Below are 18,559 nucleotides of genomic sequence, written 5' to 3' on the forward strand. Positions count from 1 at the left end.
ACAAATTACGATAGAATCCCTGTTTCTTACCTTTTGTTTTCCTTTTCACCCTGAATTCTACTTTCTCATTTTCCAGATATGATGCACTATCTTCCCTAGTTGTTCCTCCATGTTTCAAAATTCTCTTTTCCTTCTCTTTGTTAAACAAAGCTATCAAAAAACATTATATTGTTTTATTATTGCATTTTTAACTTTTTCCAGATGCCTTTTAATACTTCAAAACAATAACAATGCTGTAGTTACTAGTAGTTTCCCACTACTTAATAAAGACCAAGTCCACCTCAGCTGTCACATCCTCCCTCTTTAGGTCTTGCTTTTCACTCTAGAGCCAGATGTGCTCTCTGCAATTTCCCCAGGTAAGAAGAAAAAAATCACTGAGCAGATATTAGGAACACCTTCCACCATCCCAGGCTGCTCAGAGCCCCATCCAGCCTGGCCTTGAACATTTCCAGGGATGGGGCATCCAGAGTTTCTCTGTACAGGGTCCTGTGCCAGGGCCTCACCACCCTCACAGAGTAGAATTTCTTCCTAATATTGAATCTCAATCCACCCTCCTTCAATTTAAAGACAATTCCCCTTATTGAACTTCATGAGGTTTGCCCTTCTCTCAAGGCTGTCAAGGTCTCTCTGGATGGAATTTGATTTCTAAAGTCATTCTAGTCTTATTGTCTGCCTACTTCAGTGGCAGCTCAGAGTAGCCTAAGATTATACAGTTCCCAAAACATGAAAAAAGAACTAATTCATATAGCTCAGCATTGGTCTAAACTCTTGCAGACCTGGACAGGGTGGCCAGACATCTCACAGAATATCAACAATACATTTTTAGCTATTTCAGTGACATTTCACTTCAAACAAATTCAGTTTGCATGTTTAAATAGTTCATAAAGCACAACAGGAAAGACCAAGTCTCTCAAATTGTTTTAATAGATACATAATCTACTGAAAACCAGCATGATAATAATGAACTGGAAGAAACAGAAGAACCAATAAACTTTTCTAGGAAAGAAAAGTGCTCTCTTAGAGAAGACAAGGTGGAAAAGGAGATAAGAGCTGTGACAAAGAAGAATTATAGACCTTTGGCAGAAAAGCAGGTTTGTTAAATCTATTTTCTAGCAATCTTAACCTAAAGCAGGCTGGTTTTGTCTCAATGTGAAATGTTTGCAGTTTTGGGCTAGCTAAGCCTAGAAGGTGCTGTTACACATATCTGATTGGCAATGTTATTAGTGCAGGGAGCAAATCCAAACTAAACTAAATAAAGAGTAAGTAGTATAGATAGTCTGCTATTTTTTAGAATGCCCCCATGTAGCAAGAATTTATTTTAGAGCAAGAAATAAATCAAAATTAAAAGATCACATAATAATAATAATATAAATTTATCTACTTGCCAACCATTGGGAAAAAAAAAAAAAAAAAAAAAAAGACAGCATTTGGCAATAGTTAATAGGTTATTTATTCCACAGTCACAGTTATAATACTATCACCAAACTGAAGCAAGATAGGTTGCCTAGAGAATATTAGGCCAGAAGACTCAATTTACTTTTTTTTTGTCCTTCAGCACATCTTTATATAGCCCATGAAGGTTTAAGAGTTACTTTTTGCTTTAAACCTAATTCCTTACTTTAACCATAAAGTTGTCTCTCAAGCAGAATTTGCTTCCAGAGCATCACACTGTTCTTGGCCAAAGCACAGCAAGTCTGCACATGTGCACTGAAGGTCCCTGAATCTGGGCCAGACAGGGATTCCCAGGAGGATTCCCAGCACTGCAGCTCCCTGGAGCATCCCCAGTGTCACACACACACACACACACACTCTGCCAACAAGCATCCAGGAAGGCACCAGTGCCAGGCTTCCCTGGGTTTCCTCTGAGTAGGAGCATCTCTGTCTCTGTTATTAACCCTCATAGGCTACCTGAGCCACTCTCCTTCACAGGGCAGGCTCATGCCTCTTTCACACGTTTTTGTTGTATCTTACTGTTCTTGGCCATTCCTGCTCCAGTTACATGTAATATTTATGTTGAAGAAACCTTCCAGAAAGATGGTTGTGTTTGCTCCTCGGTGACAGGAATGCCCTTTAGACAGATTTCTGCCCTTATTTTAATCACTTCATGTGTTTTTGTGTGCTGCATACCAGTGCTCTTTTTATAGTTCCCTTTCTTTAGGCCTGCAGCTTCTTCTACTGATCTGCTGACTCAGTAATCTCTGTGATCCACACTATCTTCTTAAAGATCTTTCCTCATAACAGATCAGAAACTGCTTCACGTACTGGACCTATGTACCTCTACAGAAATCACCAGGCTGCAGGTTTTGTTGTTCCTGAACTCCATCTTTGCCCCAGGCACCAATGTCACAGTGTCACCTGAAGATAGTTACTTTCTTGCTTCACAACTAAATTTTTATCCTGGTTGATTTACAATCTGCTCCCAGACCACTCTTTTTGAGAGATGGATTACCCATCACTTTGGTACTCTGAGTCATTAAACTCATGATTAAGCTAATCTGTCTTTAAGTCCCTAGATCTCATCAGCTCTAAACACGTTGTCTTGGCTGTACCTGAACAAAGCACTTGTGCCATTTTTTCCCAGTGCAGGTGCCTGGATCTCCACTGGACAGGAGTAACCAACTCGAACTGGCTGCCAGCACAGCCCAGCAGTGCTCCATAACTCCAGCATGCTACATGTTTTCCAGGCTGCTTTGAAGAACAAAAATAATGTATGACATTTCAAAATTTATCATCACCTCTGTCCCTGTATCTCTAAAAGATGGGCAAACTCTGAAGCCTTTGAGGTGCCATGACTGAGCTCATGCCAACCTAAACCTTAAGAAATCCACTGCTCTGTACAGGATTTTCTCTCCACTCTTCCTGCAATGCCTGGCAGGGATTAGTGAAGTATAGCTGTTACGTAAAAAGTCCCATGTTATGTATAATTAGTGAATGCATGAGCAGGCAATAGGCTGGTTAATATTTCTGCTTGATACCTTTGTTGTCATAATGATCAACCTTTCCTAATTGTCAGAGCAGAAACACTATGTGAAAATGCCAAAACAAAAAGGGGCTGGGAGGGAATAAAGATCTTTGTGTAAAAGCTGATGCACTGCCTCCTGATTCCAGTGCATTTTATGGTGTAGAAGAACCACATGTAGCAGTACAGGTCAGCAGATTGGAGGTAAACATCTAAGTAAGAAAGAAAATAACTTGGCAGACCAGACTTTGGATAACAAACATTGAATATGAATCCTGAAGTAAAATGGTAGCAGACTCCTGTGTAAGTGAAAAAGCTGTCAGTTAAATTGATGATCTTGGATGATCTTTACCAATGTGATACTAAGTAAAAAAGAAGGACAGTGCTTACAACTCTAGTATAAATATGACAATATTTCTATGTCATGTATTTTATGAAAATAAAAAGGCAAAAAGCTTTCTGTGGTGCCAATGAGGGTAATATCCATTAGTTTATATTTTGCTGAAGTTGGATTCAGCTTCACTGCTCCTTAATGCAGGCCCACATAAAGCAAATGTCAGCATTGGGGCTGAAGTCCAATTAAGCAATTAAGACTTATTAATACTGAGTATTAGTAAGTAATACTTATCAATAAGTAGTAGTACTGAGAGGCCTCAGATGAAGTGAGTGTCCCATTGCCTCAGGTATAGTGTGAGAAATGCCATGGAGTTAGGACATGGGCCATGGCATGAGAGGGGAAAAGCCTTTCTAAGGACAGAAGTAATTCATATATCTCTTTCTCTGTCTCAACAAGAATTTGTCTTTCTGTATCCTTTATTGTTCCAAGCTTTGGGCAGATGCCTTGAGCTAGATCCGAGTTGTTGACTTTTCTACTGGGCCTGTTTTAGGAGACTTTACTTCTAAAGATTTTCCTCTTGTATTTTAACATCTACCCCCGCAGTTTATTAGAGCTATAAACCACAGACTTGTTGAGGAGAATATCAGGTGTGTGTGCACTCATAATTCTGTGTGAAATCCTTCCTTCCTTTGCCTGCTGTGTGTTTCAGTGAGGAGCAGGCAGTCCCCCCAGGCACAGTGAGAGGAGTGCAAGGATTCCCGGGTCTGAATGTGCTAAAAGCTGCTTTTCCATGGAGTTCCTGTGGTCACTCCCTGGGCCAAAGGGAAGGTGCAGTGTTGAATGCACATCTTTGTCTGGAGGTCACTGGTGAGGCTCAGCAGAACCCTGAGAGGCCATGCAGGGACAGAACTCCTACCTCAGACAGCATCTGGGAGCTGTACACAAACACTGCCCAGAGGAAGCTGCATCTTCAGTAAAGACAGAAAACATTTGGTGTCTCTGTTTACAACTGTCTCACTTCTCAGCGAATTCACTAACCTCAAACCTTGCCTCTCTCTTCAGGCTCTTGCAGGTATAAAAGTGAATAAAACCTTTTCAGCTGAAAGGATTTTGGTGTGAGTCATTTGGCACCCAAATGCTGAGTCCAGTTCTCAAGCATAAAATATTTTTTTATATTTTATGTTTAAAAATAATAAGTATTTCTTATACCAAGTGTCTATCACATGGCAAGGGGAAATTATCACCTTTTGGTGTTTATATGCATAAATCTAGATGAGATATTTCTTTGTAGGAAGATTAATATTTTTTTAATGAGTACCCAGAAAAAAATGATACAGCATCAGCTTATCTAAACCTATTTTGTACCTCTCAATTTCTGAGTGTGATGTCACAAATTCTTTTTCCCTTTCACAAAGTCCTTTAGAAAACACTTGCAAGAACAATTAGAAATTTAACTCATTAGAGTATTGAGAGGATTGTTTTCACAAGCTTCAAATTTGTATTTCGAAAGTTCTGCTGTTTAATATTTATCTTTATTCCAAAGCGTAAAAGTCCTAAATGCCTTTAATCAACAAGATTAAAATACTAAGCTTGCTAATATTTCTTCCATTTATAATTAATTTCCATGAAATGGTATCTACCAATTACATATAAAAAGCTTTTAGTTCCCAGATGTCTTTTCTAGAGCCACCTGCTTCTGATAAAATTCTATTGATTTTCATTTTCAAAAGAATATATTCCGCTACTTCTGTATAATAACTGCAGATTTATGACAAATAGAGAACGATAGCTCTGCTTCACTTATGAGTCTTGTTTAAATTAGATTTCAGAAAAAGGCTGGAAAATAATTATGTTTCAATGGACAAAGACCTAATTAATAGAGTGAAGTTTATCAAAATACAAATTCAGTTTGAATTTTCAAATTCCATTTAAAACACATTCCAAAAGAATTAGTCAAGTAAATAGCAAAAAAATAAGCAGGAGAAGGAAACTAAACAGAACTGTTAAGCAGTAGGATGGCAAAAATTTTAAAGAACTTTAAGCCCAAAAATTAAATGTAAAATATACCTACATTTTTTGTAAAGAAGATAAAGTAGAATATTGGGATGAAACTATGGTTAGCTAATGAACTGTGACTACAGAAATTAAAATTACCATATTCAACATTCATCCAAGGCTGAAATTTATGTGTTCACACAAGGAATATCCATCCAGAACGCTAAAAGAACTGGCATGGGGTCAGACCCAAAAGGACTCGTGACTGGGGAAAAATAAGTAGAACTTCTGTTTACGAATAAGGAAATATTGTAGTCCCAAAAACTGACTGATATGTCATGACCATCAACACCAACATAAGTTAAACCAGAAAATATATGAATACTATAAAAATAAAGAAAAATATTGATAAATTTTAGAAATGAGACAAAAAATAGCCTGTGATTAATAGTGAACTGTTGCATCAAAGTCACTGAACTGATTCTTGAATTAAAATGCAAAGATTTTTTTGTTGCTGTGCTTTATTTTCCAAAGATGTGGAGAAATCTGCATTCTTCAGGATTTATTCAGGCTGCTGAGAATGCTGTGGAGCCCAGGAGCAGCCCAGCCAAGCAGCTGAAGCACTTGTGTTCCTCTGTTCTCACATCCTCCCAGCCCCTGCTTCCCCTCTCAGCAGATTTGCAGATCTCTGAAGGCTGAACCTTCATTAAAATTAGAATTTAAAAATGGGACCACTAAACCACACAAAACTAAGAGGACATTATACCATTTACCAATCAATGAATGTATCAGTCCCAAGTACTTATAGATGAAATTAAGTGTGCCACTTTGGGCATATGTGAGTAACTTTAGCTTCCTTTTTATTTTAACGCAATATGTGGTAGATACAGTAACTTATTTTTAAAACCCACAAAACATAAGTTTCATTTCCTCCTGCTTATAAAAGGATCTCAGTTTATACACTTCCATGGAAATATAGTGTTCAGCTTCCTGCAAAACTGTTAGCATGTTTCTGCCAACTTCTCAAAATGTTTTTCCTTTACCCTTGTTGATTGTGAAAATACTCCAAATCTTGGAGCAAAAAACAGTGGAAAAGAACAGAGGCTATAAGTAGGTAATATTAATTTCTTCACACTGTGAGCTGATATTCACAGACCTTTTCCCTCTAAAAGATGGGAAATCAGACTATACTAAGGCAAGGTCTGGGTCTCCCCAGTAGAAGCCATTTCTTTTCCAACTTTTCTGCCACCATTAAACAATTTTCCATGAACCACGAGCCCATCATTCCTGAGAAGCTTCTGTCTACTCCCCTGCAAACTTTAACTGCATTTCCTAACTAAAGACTTAGCAAAAATCACTCACTGCTCCCTCAGAACCAGGGCGAGAGCAAACTGTATGAATTTATGTCCTTCACATAAAACTCATATATTATGGACTCTACCCTGCATCACAGATTCTCTCCTACTGACAGTGTAGCTGTGCTCAAGTCACATTTCTAAGTAATATTTTCCTAGTAGTCAAAAAAATTTACATTTGCATGGAAACATTTCCTTTAAAGCCATGACCTTGTTGGAATCACCATAAAGGAATTCCTGGTTGGAATCACCATAAAGGATCTGATATAGCAGAGATGAAAACCAAATTCTGAAACACTCATGGTCACAAGAGAGTGATGATAACTCCAGCTTATGCTATTTCCACTGTCTACCCCTACTATAATAATTTCTCACAACTGGAGAGATAGAAACAAAGGCAAAAAATTATAATTCTGTTGCCCATAAGGAGCAGAAAAAAACCCTCAGATCAATAAAAATCTTTGAAAGCAGTTTGGAATAATTGCCTTTTTTTTCATCCCTGAAGCAGCAACTCCACTTTTAGTAGTTGCTTGTTTACCAGATGCAGAGAGTGAGCTGCAGCAAAATAAAAACAGAGCTGTCTTTCCCCTTCCAGCCTGTCCTCCTGCATGCTTCTTCATATGGTTTTATTTTTAAACATTTTCCCATAAAGATGTAACTTACTTTAGGGCTTACTCGAAGGAAGCTCCCAACAAGGTCCCATATGCGATTGCTTAACCCAGAACAGCTGAGCTCTGTAAATCAGCAGCAGGCCCAGCAGCACGCTGCCCGCACAGGCTGCTGGGGTTTGCCTTGCAGGGCAGCCCTGCACTAATGAGGAGCTGGCAGGAGGCACAGTGCCCCCAGATCATTAAATGGCAGATTTGGGGCTGCTGGGACCTCACTGCTGGCCTGGAGCAGCGGCGCTGCTGCATGAGCAGGGCTCTGTCCCCTGCACACCTGGGCTCTTCCTGAAGAGTTTGGAGTGGGGTTTCCTCCCTGTCACTGTCTCTCTTACTGTGACATAAAGTTTCAATGGCACTTCAGTGGTTTACCTCAGGAACTTGTCAATGTTCACATTGAAGAGGCTCCAGCCTGAGGCCACGCTGGAGTCATTGCCCACATGTCACCATGTCCCTGCACTGAAAGCCTCCAAGCAAGCTGGCCCTTCTCAGCCTGCTCTGCAGAGCTTCCACCTCTGAACTTAACAAGCTGCACAGACATCTTCCCAAAGTAAGGGAAATTACCTGAGCAGCAGCAGAGCCAGCCCGTGCCACTCTGCTCCAGACTGTGGGGCTGCTGAACAGGGAAAGCCACAAATAAATTAATGTTGCTCTAGTCAAAACTCATTACTCAGTTCTCTCAGCTATGGGGGAGTCTGGAAGTGAACAACAGTCATTAGTGCTTCCTAACCTGCTCTCGTTCTCCTCAGCTGTCATGTCCAGGTTTGCTCTTTCTAGCTCAGACATGCTGGCAAAAGAGATGCTTATGAAGTGAAGCTCAAGTGCCAAGTCCAGTGATCCCTCTGGGCTGCAGATTATTTTTGTTGGAGGCTCATCTGCTCTGGCTAAGCAGAAGAATAAAAACACTACAAATTTGATCAATCTTTCCTCTGCTCACAGGTAGGCAACTTATATTATGATAGAAACTGGAATCTGAAGCTGTGGTTGTGCGAAACATCAAGTTCCTTTCGAAGAGGAAGAACTACCTGAGGAGCACTTGAGGAGTGACAGCAGTGCTTCAAGAAAAACCGTGGACACCTCATCCCCTGGCACAGCTTGGTGCCCTGCTCAGGGTGGGTGCAGGAGGCCTGTGCCAGCACAGTGGGGGCATTAGGTTGGTCAGGGAAGCCCCTGCTGGATTTTGGACTCTTCCCCAGTTGAGCAGCCTTTGCAGCTGGTACAGGATTGTCAGCAGAAATAGCCTTCTACAGTCAGACTTTTTTTTCTTATAAGTCAGTGGGTGTTGGATTGCACCCAAAGCTGCAGAAGTATTTGGAAAAAGACTTAGGATCATAATGGCAGATTTGCATTAGCAAAGATTAAAAGCTGCTTTAGCCTAAACAGGGGCTTTACTTACTAACAGAGCATTACACATATCCAAGCCCCTCTAAGTGCAGCTGGACGTGCAGTCAGCAGAGTGCTGCTGGTGTCTGGAGACCACCCGTGCTGCTGTGCCAGGTTGTGACCAGGCCTGCAGGTGGTGCTTGGCAGTGTCCTGCTGGCCTGGCACACTGCACAGCAGCATGTGTGTAAAGAGTACACGAGCTGTGCTTTTCTAAATTAGTAGTGACTTATTAATCTGGACAGGGATATTCTGGCCATGGGCATCTAACAAGAAGTGAGAGAGCTGTTTTTGCTCTTCTGCGTTGGTGCAGAAATATGTTTGACAAGGCTGGTAGCAGCCAGCTTGCTGAGACATCCATCAGAGCAGCTGAAGCTCAGAGTCTCAGAGGGGTGTTTGTTCTGGACAGCACTCTCAGCCATTCTGACCCCTCAGGGAGTTTGGTCTCCTGCTGGCTCAGTGAGGCTCAATGCTGGCTTGCTTTTATCATGGCTCTGGCTGTGCTGTCACTTCCAGTGTGACTGAAGAACAAGGATGAAACTCTTGTGGTGTGCCTTATTTGACAAAGCTCACAGCTGTGCTGCAGCTCTGGTTTATTGTAATAAAGTAACTGGTTTAGTGTACACCAAAGTGTTCCTTTTTCCTCTGTCTACTGTGCTTCTGATGTATTGTGGTTCCATGGTGCATCCCCTGGTAAATGCTCTCACACACTTTTAGCAGACACCTCTCATGGCAGATTGCCTTTTGGAAAGGAAGCAGTTTATTCCTGTTTTGAGATTCACCATTGAGCATCTCTGTGGAACAAACTCACACAGACAAAGGAGAAAGCTGAGCACGCAGACTTGCTCCAGTACAGTCCAGATGTGAGGCTGCAGGTGAGCAGGAGCCCTGAGGGGCTGCAGCAGCATTTCCCAGGTTCTCCCTGTGGAGTGGGACAGCAGCTCAGCACCAGTGTGCTTAGCCTCAGACAATTTTCCCTACTCACTCAGTTCATTACTGGGCATAAGCTGTGACTGCCTGGCTTTCACTGGTTTTGATGTTTATTGAATATTTGATGTTTGTTTGATGAGACTACTTGTTAACAAAGCTGCATGGAGGTTTAGGAAGCACTTCAAGGTAGCTTAGAAAACTGCCTGGAAGTTTTCTTCAATTTTAATAACACACTATTGTCTGAGTGCCCCACGCTTTGTGTCTGTTACTTTCACAAAATAAAAGCAAAAGTAGAACAGTTCATCAACTGCACTGCTAGCATAAGGCAGTCCCCAAAGGTCTGGCAAGGAGCCACTGCATCCTAAGCCTTTCTGAAATTACCCATCAAAAATTTAGTGAAGTATTCAGGTATCTTTTTTTGTTTGGTCCATTCTGCCTAGTTGCTGATACAGAAAAAACCTACACCTTAAAGAAATAAGTAGAACGGGCACTTTAAATAATGATCTTATTCTTCTCAGCTGTGTAAATTTCCACTAAAATTGAAATCCAGTGGTGTGTTTCCCATGCTTAATTACAAAACTTAAGCTACTGTATATTGTCATCTAGTCCTGACTCAACTGTGACAGTACATCATCAAGACTATTTATGAATTGTTCACAGATAAACAGGCTACATTTTCATTGTTACCTAAGAAGTGCTGTGATTTCTTTGATTTTTTTTTTATATGTTTGTTCACCAAAACAAACTTGTGTTGCTAAATTATGTTTCTGGTTTAATCAAGCTTCATTAGAACCTGTTCTGCCTGAAATTTCATCTCTAATTTTTACGTGTCTTCTAAGATGGGCAAAATTAGTTTAAGACTCTTACCCATTTGGAGGGCTGCACCTCTGAGGGTCAGCTACACCCTGTAAGCTGAAGTTGTTATAATGATGAGTTTCAAAGAAACTGTAGTATTAAACCACACAGAATGCAGGGAATTCTACACGATTTTGCAGATTTTTCTTGTGCCATGAGATCCTGAATTCCCGGACTGTAAATGGAGGCCAAGATGGACTTCTGACAGCCTCTGTGGAAAACAGAACAGTAATAGTAATTTAAATAATTACTTTAAAAGCAGTGTGCATGAGAAATATCTTTTTAGATGAGCTGTACTGATAGAGGTTTCAGACTGAGCTGTTAAACAGATTAGTTCTAGATGGGGCCCAGTGCTGCCAGTGCAAACGGCATCCAGCTACAGTCATAGGTCCCCATGGAAATGTTTATGCATAACCACATCCCTCAAGAAGGCAAAAAAAGCAAAAATTTGCATTTTTACTGTTCAACTGCTGAGTTATTTCTCTTCCATTTTCAATTTCCAGCATGAATTAAGCTGTGCAATAGATCCCCAGATTCATTGATCTGTTTAAATAAACAATGTGATATATTTAAATAAACAATGTGATACATACCAGGCCACAAGAACATGAGACACTGATTTCTTTTGTTGCCATTTGTGGAGCAGGCAAATTATATCTTGAGCAGTCAGAACAGACCCATCCATGTGATTTCATCAAAGATCTCCGTTTGTGGTGGTAAGAGCCACCACACCACTTAATGGCCTGTTTTTCCTAAATGGAAACATTTCTGGCTCTCAGAGGGTGAAGGAGATTTCCGTAAGAGGAGTTGCTACATGCACATTTGTGGTTCTGCCACTGGCACAACACCAGGAAATGCCAAATTCAAAGGGTTCATGACTGTATATATGTTAACTACAAGTTTTCTGATTTGAACGACTTAAAAATGAGGATGATGGAAACTTTTTGCCCATTTGTGATAAGATTTACAGGTTAGGAAAGTTAAATTTATAGGTGCCATTTCCTCTCATACAGCAAGATGGTTTCCATAAGAAAAGAAGCACTATTCCCTGGTGTAAATATACATTAAGTAAAAAGCCTTCTTGCAGCCAGAGTTTAAAATTCCACAAGAATTGATTGAGCAAACATTCAACCCCTGAGCCTGGAGCACGAAGAGCCCTGGGAGGCTCCAGGAAACAGAGAAAACCTCCTCTCCCAGGAGTGGCTCTCCCCACAGGGTGAAGGATGCTTTTCTGCACAGGGCTCCTGCATCTCCTTCTGGCTGTCCCCACAACCCCCAGGTCCAGCTGGAGTAAAGGCTGCACCAGCACTGCTCCATTCTCAGCCCTTGGGTTCAGTCAAACCTGGGTGTCAAACCCTCCACAGCAGCAAAGCCAGGGCCCCAAAAGAAAAGAGCCCATAGCAAGAAAAGGTAGAGGAGAGTTAATTGCCCAGAAGAAAACATGTGAAGGCACTGCAATGGTTCCCTAACAGAGAGAGAAGGAATCAGGTACTCCATTGTCAGAAGCTCTGCCAGTCCTCTTGCCACGCAGCAGTGACACTAGGAAAAGAAAAAAAGCATTTGAAGCAGTAAAGATGTGTTTCTTAATTTTTCTTATGTGGTGCAATTTACATGCCAGAGAACTTTTATTTTCTTTACATAAAAGTCTTTCCTGCCAGAAGTGTTTATATTACATATAATAAATTCTCATTTATTTATTTCTCTTAGTTATTTAAAATAAAGGATTTTTCTTCTACAGCCAGATTATTTTGTTCCCTGAGTACTATTTGTAACTATTGGCAGTCCAACTGCCTGCTGTTTATCAGAAAGATAATTTCATCCATCCCATAGCAGGCAGATCCATGGCCCTCCTCCAGACAGTACTGAAAATGCTTATGTTTAAATGTTTAGAATCAAGGAGGTTATAAATCCACATCATGTGATCAAGCTGAAGGAACAGCTATATTCAAAAATAACTATTAATTTTCTTACAGTCTTGACATAATTTCAAAAATAGCTGGTCCCTCTAGCATCTGATTTATGTGCCAGAACAACATAAACAATATTGTAGAGCAAGCCCATATATTTTCTAAACTTTGTAATATTAAGAGATAAACACATAGATTGACTGGAAAAATTAAGAAATATTTTAAAGAAAATAAAAACTTCTGTGCCCCAGAGTTATAAAAAAATTTAATTTCTCTGTATTCTAGGAGAGTTTTCAGATCACAAGCTTCACACAGTTGGAAAGCTCTTTGTACTTTGAGAGGACTAGAAAATGTGATTTTTGTTGAAGATGACATGTTCTGGCAATATAACTTACTTTGCCATTACCATCCTCAGGAATATTTTCCTTTCTTTCAGAGGTGGATATGTGCATGTCCATGTGCTCGGCCTGGCAGAAGATGTAGGAAGGAGCTGCTCACATTTGGACAGAGCTGTTGGTAACTTGTGTGCCTGCATTTCTCATGGAGCAGCAGCTTCTCTGCATGCCTGTGATAGAGGTCCTAATTTACATGTGGAAGTGTTAATTAATGGCAATTCATAAGGTCATGTCTCTACAAGTGAAATTCTTTCCCTGTGGAGAGGAGCAGAGAGCAGCACTGATGCCAAAGAGCACAGGAAAGCCATTGCAGATAAAACAAAGAGGCACATCCACTCCCTGAGCTTCTCTAAATAAAATTTTAAAAAAATTTAGCCTCCAAATAGTCCACAGAATTTCTCACAGATTACAAGCCAGACAGATCCTCTACTGCAGAACAGGCATGCTCATTTACCTAATAAAAAATTCACAGATTTACAGGAAAAAGTTGTAAATTGGTATCAAAGTGGAAAAGAAATGTGATAGAGCCATGCCTTTTCTTTCAGTGAAAGAATATGTGAAACAACTTGAAACTCCTGCAATCACTGCCTAAGCACCCTTTCTGAGAGAAGTACTTGCAGGACAGCAGAGTGAAGATCATGAAGATCAAGATGTTCCTTAAGGGCTCCCTGGGCTCTGGGTCAATAGGAATTTGTCTTCAGATCTGTCTCAAATGGCTTATCTCAGTCAAAAATTAAACCCAGAGAGGATGCTAAGAGGCTGGTTTAAAATGTAATAAGAATTAGGTAAGAAAGGTATATTCCCTGGTCTTCTCTCCTGAGTGAGAGGATGCTAAATCAGCTGAAAGAGCAAGCAGAGACCTGGCTTTGTTGAATTATATGACAGAGAAAGAGAAAATCCTTTTTGTAAGCCATTTTTGTACATGGTGAGTCGGGGAATTTACATTTCATTATGTGCTCAGCAAGAAGTGTAAAATACAAATCCTTCAAGCAGATGTGAAGAGACACTCGGGATCAATCTAATGTCAACTGCAGAAAAAAATGATAGCGTATGAATTAATGTTTCATTATGTCAGATCTATGAAGGCTGGATGATCTCAGGCATGCAGATGAGATGCCTGTCCAATCTGCCACTTATTTTTGTCATCCAAGACTTGGACAGAAGAAGCAGAGTTGCTGCCAGTTGACATGAAGGTGGTGGGTGAGGGAACTCTGGGGTTTGGCTGCAGGGGTTATGCAGTCATTTGGAGAGACTTTAGTTATACCTTGTGACAGCTGAGGTCCCTGCATCTAGAAAGCTGCTTCTCTGAATTTTGTCTGTGAGGAGGAGACCAAGCATCCCTCCCATGTGGAACAGCTACAAGAGTGCTCATACAAGCCCTGAAGGCCACATGGGGCTGTGCCTGTCTGTATGTTTACCAGAAACTCAGTTTTTATACTCAGGTTTGACTTATGCAACTCCTTCCAAACAAATGGAGTTGCAGCTTCTTTATCCATCTGTCATGGTATGTGCTAGTTGTGCCTCTATAGATCCTTGTATTGAATTATCCCTAAAGCTATGAGAGTTTCACAGGTACTAAATTCCCCAATGTAATTTTTAGAAATATAAAATAAGGCAGTAAAGTTGCTAACTTAGAACTTGGTTGATGCATTGTCAGCTCAAGGTCTCTCTAAGAAAACATACGACAGAAAAGCAAAACAAAACTAAACAGTAACATAAATTCTGAGTTTATAAAATGTTCAGTGCAATTTGCAGCATTATAGTAGTCACAGTTCTGTCTTTTATTGATTGGAAGCATTTAAACATACTTATGTGTGTGTATATATATATATGTATATGCACAATCCACCCTGCCAGACAAAGCTGTATGCTACATAAGGACAGATGGGAAAGAGCTGTGTATTTATTCTGTGCTGGATTGCTGCATTGTGTCAGACTAAGACTGGCCATAGTCATAAAGCTGGTTCATGCAACTATTCATATTTACCTCAAAGTCCTCTAAACAGCCATTGGAACAGTAGCTGTTTTCTTACCCAAGCAAACACAGCGTTTGAAAGTCTCTGAGCTCTTCTGAAAGATGCTGTTGTAAGTAAAGATTTCTTAATGCTGCCTTCCTTCAATCACACAGGCAGATGGGTGGAGTGTAGCAGGCACTGGAGAGAAAATAAAGCCCTTGGAGCTGGGAGCCAGACCAACATAACACAGCAAAAGCTGGAGGCTAAACCTGTGAATCATTCCAGAAATAAAGTGGTAGGGATTTAAGCTTTGGGGAAATATTACCCTGTAGTAAAAAAATGTGAATCTTCATCAAGAAGTCAATCTAAAACAGGACAATTTTTCTAAAGGACTTCAAAATTAAATGACTCTGTCATCCAGTAACTCTGGAGTTTGCAAGAGAAGTAGAGACCATCTGTTCAAGAGACCAGTAACAGTCTGTGCAGCTAATCAGCATGATAGCAGTAGGAAATTATTTCATAGGGGCCTATCACATCTGGTTTTAAAACTAGTAAGCAGACTTTTTTAATTTTTATTAAGTTTTCTGCATCTCTCATAAAGCCTCATTCCTCATTTATACTTTAATTCTTACAGGTTTTTCTCAGTCTCTAAATAGGAATATGCATGAGAAATAAATACATAAACAGTAGGGTGCATGGGTATTCCTGCAGCATATTGCTACCTCAGTGAATAGCAGTTAGGAAGGATAAAATCCCTATTGTCCTAAAAGTCTAATATAAAACCTTTTTTATATGGCAACTTTTGATTAATTATTAAAAAAAAAAAAGAAAGAAAAAGAAAAAAGCAGTACTCCATTACTGAAATCCCTCCCTCATTTTCATTTTTACTAGCCTACTATTATCTAGTATATTTTCTTATTGTTTTTAAGCATTTTGTTGAATTCTGATTATGGAAGTCTGGAATGCTTTACTGAGTGCCTTTTCAATTTATTTTTTGCCAAGAATTGAGAAGATGTACATTAAAAAGTGCTAAAATTTTCAGAAGTCCATTTACAGCCTCCCTAATGATAGGAATACCTGATACAAAATATCTAAATAAACATATCTTAAAGAATTTAGCAGGGAAACAAAGAGTTATCAGGTATTTCTGAGGATGGTGAGAGCTGCAGAAGTTTTTTGCAGCAGTGTTATACAGGTCAATACAAATATCCTGGATATTGTGCCAAAACTCTTTTTCCTGTTGCATTCAGCTCTCTAAAGCCTACCTGACTTCTTCCTTGGAAGGACAGCTGCATGTCCCCTGCTTGCTTTCAGGGCACAAACAGGCCACAGATTTCTAAGGACTTTGAGACATAAATAGAAATTAATGGAAAACTGACCTCATGACTGTTCTTGGTGGTCATGCACGAGTGAAGGAGGGATTACAAAGAGGCAGATGAGCTCTGCAGAAGGAACATTACTGAGGAAAAAGCCCCCTGAGCATTGCCCAGAGTGGATCAGCTGAGGTTTGCCCACACCAGGAGCCAGCAGGCAGTGACAGCAAAGCCCAGGTGGCACTAAAGCCCCAGCGAGGTCTGAGCAGCTCTGGTCAAGGCAACGTGGACCAGGTGGGTCCAGACCTCACCCTGCTCTTGATAAAAACAGGATTTGTTGGCCTGGGAAGGAAAGGGTGTGGATACCACCACACCTTCCCTGTAAAACAGTCATTTCATGGGTAGTGTTTAGAGCTAAATGGAAAAAAAAAAATGAAAGCAATGCAGGAAACAAGCATTTCTCCTTTTTTTTATGTGTAATCCTGCCTCTTTAGAGTCTATCTGCTTCTCTAAGTCCTCTGGAGCATAAGTACAAATAAGTTCAAAGTGCCTGAATCCAAGATGTGGACATTCTACACCTGGAGACTAAATACTGATTGATCCCTTACAAGAAAGCATCAAAACCAGCTTTGGAGTGTACAAAATTGATTTCATTACTTCTTGGAAGTATGAATTTGGGGGGAAAATATTTAAGAAATAAACTGAGAGAAAAAAGACCTTTTGATTTCACACAACGAGTAGTAGGAATGTTTTTCATACCACTGCATGTCAGCAATTTGGAAAGTCAGTATGACCAAATGAAAACAGCAATGTGCTCTACATCTTTGTTCCAGCAGAAATATTGACTCTGAGCTCCATGTGCCTCTAGATGTGCAATTCTGATGGTTTATGGGATTTTCACCTCATTTCATTGACAATATATCTCCAAGTGGTTAAATCAACCATGATAGTTCAAGAAGACATAATTTCTAATCTTCCATAAGCAGCAAGAATGACAAAGCAGGAATAGTTACATAGTAAAAATAAATAGGAAATGGAAATATTTGAATTATTTCAGTATTGAAAATATTGTTTATATGTCTTGGTGCTGCATTATTATTATATGCAGGATTTCCCCTTTCAGATTTCCCCTTTCATGCTGTTGATGAACCACTCCTGGTATTGTTTCTGGCAGCACAAAGGAGTTAACAGTGCTCAAAGGGCTTGGAGCTGTACCACAGTCTAATAGAAAAGGGGAGCTATGTCCTAGCGAAGAAACTCACAGCCTCCCTTCCACACCCCTGTCTTCATGCCAACAATTTCCCAGCCAGCTGGAGTTTCCCTTCCTTGTGGGAGCTAGCACAGAGCTCATCCCTCTAGCCTCAGGACCCCAGGATATTGCATTTGCTGAACCCTGACTCTTACAAAGAGCCCAGCAGGACTCAAGGCATCCTGTTTCTCAGGTGGCCTGATGAGTTTTCTCCCTAATAATGTCCCCTCCTCTGCTGTCACATCTCTGTCATAACAACAACAAGCCTCAGCTCAGTGGTGAGTGTTTGCAACAGGGGTATTCAGAGTGGATGTTGAACTGGTTTATAAAGATCCATTTTTTATGGGATAGGGCTTATTCTAGTGCTTTGCACTCCTGCCCAGAGAAGTCTAAACACTATCATTGATGAATTTGGAAGGAGGAATGCATTTACATATTATGTTTATCTCAGAGTAAAATTCTTATCAATTCTAATGGTAAAAGGGAGCTAAACCTGTAAGAAAATGAGCTGGGCCCTGAGAAGTGAGCAGCACAGGTGGTCTATCAACCAGGAGAGTTGGTATTTCTTCCTGAAAACAAATCTGACTTGTTTGTATCTGTTTGCACATACCATGTCTATGTACTGACTGCAGCAGTCCCAAGGTATGGATTGGCTTTATGGTAAAGAATTTTCCTGAATATGAACTCCACTTGAAAGCTATAGGATCAATGCATATTTGCAATTTATAAGCAGTTACCAATCAACCTAGTTTAGATGATCCCTGGACAATGTAGATGAATACTTAGAGTTATCCTATTAAGATTAGGCTATTTAAGCTAATTTTGAGCCACAGATATTGGGTGTTAAAAATAGACTATTGATGTGCAAGAAAGCAAAAGAGACTATTTGAATTTAATTTTGACTCCAGACCCGATCTTTGCAAGTCAGTGCTAAGCAGGGAACTCCACAGGTTCCCCTGTCTTCTGCTCTCTCCCTCCTCTGCCTCTTAGCATTACAAAAAATTCCAGCTGTGAACAGTTTGAGGACTGAGTTGTTTCTCATCACTATTCTGTAACCAGGGCTTTAAAAAATACTAATGCAAACAACACAAAGCTTGCACAGAAAAACAGATCATATAAAATATAAAGAGGAATGGCAGGAAAACATCAGTGCAAGGCCTCTAGGTTATCTGCTCAGTCACCAGGAATTAAAAGTGTATTTGGCAAGCTATTATTGTTAGTCTTCTAAGTGCACTGAAGGTATGTAGTTATGCCTGCAAGCCAGTG

Source organism: Lonchura striata, chromosome 10 (genome assembly GCF_046129695.1).
Source record: "Lonchura striata isolate bLonStr1 chromosome 10, bLonStr1.mat, whole genome shotgun sequence".
NCBI lineage: Eukaryota > Metazoa > Chordata > Aves > Passeriformes > Estrildidae > Lonchura > Lonchura striata.